The sequence below is a fragment of the Dendrobium catenatum genome, unplaced genomic scaffold (assembly GCF_001605985.2).
Source record: "Dendrobium catenatum unplaced genomic scaffold, ASM160598v2 fragScaff_scaffold_167, whole genome shotgun sequence".
NCBI lineage: Eukaryota > Viridiplantae > Streptophyta > Magnoliopsida > Asparagales > Orchidaceae > Dendrobium > Dendrobium catenatum.
In genome coordinates this window covers 10377-15685 of record NW_021318629.1, presented here as the reverse complement: position 1 = coordinate 15685, position 5309 = coordinate 10377, and positions in this window count along the sequence as shown.

The window sequence follows — 5309 nt, the reverse complement described above, 5'->3', positions numbered from 1 at the left end:
ATGAGAGGGCCCACCGTAGCTGCACTCTTAACTTTACAATTGATGCGGACATCCAATCGTCCATGCTTATCCGAGGAGCTGAAGATCAACGACCGAGATCACTTTGTTTTATTTTAGTTTATTAAGTGTATTTTGATTTAATTTTGCAATTTCCCTTTTTACCCTTTTGTCTTATGTAAGCCCAAGGGGCTAATCCGTCTTTTAGTTTCTTTTAAGGCCCCTTCCCTCATAATTGCCCTTCATTATGATGATTTCAATCATCATAATGATTCCCTAATTTAGCTACGCATGAGAGGGAAAATTCAAATTCATTTGAAATTCAAATTTCGAATTTCGAATTCTTTCCATTTTTAGAATTCCAAAATAGGAAAGTTAATCATGACATCAATCTAATTCAAAATAGATTGGATTCAATATTCTTATTGCTTATAAACAATAAGAAAGTCATCTCAATCCAAACCAAATATTATTAAGAAAAAATCATTGGCTATCTTTGAACTTCTCCAGTTAGTGGGTTAATTCTCCTTTCAAAGAATTCTATTTTCTACAGCATGTGTCAAAATCATCATAATTAATCTTATATTCTTATTCCAATCATATTTTAATTATGATATTTTTTAGTAACATGATATAGTTATCATGCAACATAATTCACTAAAATGACCGAACAAGTTCACATTATTTTTTTTATTAAGTATTTTTTTAACTATAAGAAAATAGGTTCAAAATAAAACCTAAGGCTTAATTTAGGACGGCTTTCTTACTGTTTTATGAAGTAGCTTTTTAATACAAAAATTTTTAGTTTATGAAATTTTAATACTAAAAAGCTACTTTAAAAAACAGTAAAAAAACCACCTCAAATGAAACCTAAATTAAATTGTTTTGGAAATTATTCAAAATAATTTTTAATGAAAATCATCCACAAGGACCACAACCATTGTCAAGAAAAATTATTCTATGCGGACATCGGATCGTTCGGAGGTGAATTGTAATGCACAACATAACCCGATACACAGCCGCGATACACGGCAAACGGATGAAATGGCGCGTTCTGATTTGCCGCCGGACGATGTCCGTATCCGCACAAAATAATTTCAACATTGCTAGTGCATTATGTAATATTCAATAAAAGCAAAATTAACACTTATTTAAAATTTATATTAAAATATGAATAAAAATAAAAGCAGAAAATGATCCAAAAGGACCCTAAAAATTTCAGATCAGTATTTTGATACCGTAAATGCTTAATTTAAAAGAGTGCTTCATGCATTTCCTTCATCAAATATATTTAAAATTTCAAAACCTCTTATGCATGGGATGTATGCCAATGTAACTTTACATTACTGCGAAGCACTGGAAAATTTTGGAGCAACAAGCTCACTTTGGATAAGAGATCTAACTGAACGATTGGAACAAAGGATCTGTAGATGTCTTCATTGTTGCTTCATTTGATCAATAATAGCTGAACAGGGATCTGTCACTTATCTTTTTCCCTTTCCGAGTCTTTTTTTTTTTTTGGAGGCAAACATATTGGGTGTTTTGTGCTGTCATAAACAATGCATGAAGTCTGCATCATCTAATTTCTATAAGAAAAGAACGAGTTGATTTCTTAACTTTTTCTAAAGGATCAAAATAATTTCCGACTATATAAAAATTTTAATTTAGGTTTCGTTTGGTATAGCTTTCTTATTTCAAAAAATGTATGTGCTTGAGAGCTGCATTAGAAAACAATAAGAAAGTTGTTTCAAATGAAGCTTTAGGCTTTATTCGGGGCGGTTTTCTTATTGCTTTTTAAAACAACTTTCTAGTAAAAAAATAAAATTTTATGCTAGAAAGTTGCTTTAAAAAGCAGTGAAAAAGCCATCCCAAACAAAGCCTTAATTTCTTGACTATTTAAAAAGGGATCAAATCAATCCTTCTGTGAGATCATTTATATCCCTATTTCAAATATCAATGAACTAAAATAAGAGTTTTAAATAATCCGGAACTATTTTGATCATTTGTAAAGAGTGAAGAGACAACTTTGGTTTTTAACTCATTTTTCTAATCATAACTATCACATACTTCAAACATTTTACTCTTTTAAACCTTCTGAAATTACTAGATGATTATGTTTAAGTGATTCCCATGGAAAAATGCATGACATAGCGCATGGATCTTCTTCTTCATCGAATAAGCATTTGTAACCTTCAATACACAATGTTTTTAATAGGCAAGAACTACAACGTTGTAGAGGATTTTATAAGAGAATAATGAACTATGAGATATACCCATCTATCTCTACACTTTCAGATAATCTTCTTCATTTTAATCACATAATCTTGAATCTGAAGCCTTCCATCTAAAAATCATTCATATAATAAATCAAAGACAAATATATCACACTTACATATCTATTATCAATTTATTTTCAATTCACTTAATAAAATATCCAGCAAATTCTTCTCGTCAACCTCTTTATCTCCTTCAACACCTTCCCCTAACTGACCTCAAGTACTAAATATCAATGAATGAAAATAATGTATACTGTACCTGGAATTTTCTACCAAATTTATTTTCCCTTTGTGTGAAGACGAGACTATGCAATATATAACTAGATGATTCCATGGCCTATGTTAATGATTTGATTTTTTTTTATCTTTCTTATTTGTTCTTTTCTTCCCCTACTCATCACCAAAGCCCTACATGAGGTCCTGGTTGGGTACCCATTGGGTACCCATGCTTTACTCGGATGGGCTTCGCCCACCCACGCCCACCCATGGTGAATTTGCAAAATTCATTAAACCAGATCCGTGGACTCGGATCGACTTGGAAGGACTCTAGACTGGATGGTAGGTCAAGTGACCGCCATTAGTCAACATCTCAAGGAGACTCAAGCGGACTTAGCCGACCTCCACCGTCAAACAATCAAACGGTTCGATAACCTAGAGCAAGGTAGGACGGACCCATCGCTTTACACCTCTTCATGATCCCCTTCATCAAAGGATAGAAAAAGGGCACTAAAAGACAGAGAGATAAAGGATAGAGTGGACAAATGGATGGAGGCTAATGAAGTTTTCAATCTCCCAATAACTGTGCAAATCAAAGAGGAACTTAAGGTGATCAAAGAAGAACATGAAGAAGAAGATGGATTGATTGACAAGGAGGCTAATGAAGAGGAAGTACTCACTATTGATCCTGTCATAAAAGCTATTGCAGCTGGTAATGTTGTTGGCCTAAAGCCATCAGAAATTGCTCCATCCAACAATGGTCAAGCTTGTATCGGACCCGATTATATCATTGCAACAAAATCTTTTGCTCCACAATTGGTGGACGCTTTAAAAATCTCTCTCAAGAACATGAGCAGCTGTGATACTTACTCGACGGAGTCGAGTATTCTCCCACATGGGGAGAATGATGCGGACATCAATACGAAGATTTGACGCATCTATCACAGGCGGCGTCGTAAATCGACGACCATTGTTTAAATTTTCATTTATGTATTATTTTCTGAATTTTAGCTCTTGTTTTATGTATTTCCTATTTTACCCCTAGGATAGTTTATGTGAGTGTTTTGGCCCAAGAGGCATTTTTGTAATTTTCTATTTTTTTCTCATGTTATGGCCTATAAATAAGGGTCTTAAGCTATTGTAAGAGATGGTTAATGGATATGAAAAATTTTGTTTTCCACACTTGTGTTCTTCTTGAGAGAGGACGAGAGTGAGATTTCTATGAGAGAAATCGAGAGTTTCACCAGCCGCAGGATGGGTCCGGGCTCGTGATTTGAAGTCCCTTGGAGAAGGGCAAAGAATCACCCGTCAGTCGTCGGAAGAGTCCGAGGCTCGCGGTTATTATTTTCTCTCTTTCGTTTTATCTTATATCTTTTGTTTTTATTTTCTTTGTTTCGTCCTTGTATTCCTCGTCGTATTTTTCCTCGTAGTCATCTTCTTCCTCCTCCCCATCTTCGTTTGGTCGCCGGATTCTAGCCTCACCCGAAATCCCATTTTTTTTTACCCCCCATGACGGTAATCTCAATATCTTCATGGCTTTCCATAATTCACCCTACGAGAAATTAGAAATGATTGATTCAAATTTGAAATTCAAATTTTGAATTTCAATTCTTTCCAAATTTGGAAATTCTTATTTAGGGAAGTGTTATGCATGATTCAAATTTAAATTCAAAGAAGTTTGGATTTAGCCGTAACCTTCCTAATGCATTCTTCTTCTTTGGAAACTCCCCAAACATTGCCCAAATCCCCTCCCTCTCTCTCTACATGCCGCCGGCCACCATGTGGGTTTCCTCCCATTAATGCCCCAATTAAAGCACTCTTAATTTGAAATCAATTTTCAAATTAAGCTCCCCCCAATTTCAATCAAAACTGAAATTAAATTCAGATTTTGAAATTTTTTAAATTCAAATCAATGAGCCTTAAATCTCCACATTAATTGCTCCTTGATTCTTGCTTGGCTGAACACCCCACGTCCCCACCTCATTTAATTCCTTCCCAACTCATATTCTCCCCGTTGGAATTTAATCTCTATTTCCCTTCTAAAAGCTGCCGGCCCCCCTTCAATAGCAATTCAAGTTTCAATAAATTATTTCCTAATTTAATTCCCAAATCAACTCAGTGATTTAGGAATAGAAAATCCCACAGATTCCCCTCTAAAGAATTGAATTGGATTTGTTTCCTAAAACCCACCCCATCTATTGGAAACAATTCCAATTATTTCCCCCTTCACTTGACCGAAATTTCCAAGGCTCAGCTCAAAATTCTGTTCCCAAAATTCAGCCCGCCATTCTTTGCTTTCCCAAAATCTGAGAGTGCCATTGGAATTTTTTCAGCCCCTGGACTTTATTTCCTATTTTATTTCCTTAACTCATTTCACGGATTGAAGGAAATAATTCCCCCGACTCCACTCTACATCTCGCCGCCTCAGTTCTCCCTCTCTCCCATCTTCTCTCCCTCTTAACTGTTTCAAAAGGAATTATCAACTAAGTTTCCTGCCTCCAATTCCACCCTCTTCCAGAAAAATCTGAAATTTTCTCAGATTTTGGGATCCCAAAATCTGAAGCTATTTTCAGACTTTGGTCAAGAGATGTGGAGTTTATTGTCTCTTCGAAGTGCAAGAGATGTTTGGAATCTGAAACTGTTTTCAGGTTCTACAAGAGAAGGAGTTGGTGCTTGTTCTCCCTCCTCTTTCAAGAAAGAAACCTGAATTCTCTCAGGTTTTGGGGAACAAAAACTGAAAGTATTCTCAAAATTCAGAGAGGAGATTTGTCCCTAGCAAAGCTGTTTTTCGTTCTACATCAGTTTGGTATCAGAGCATGG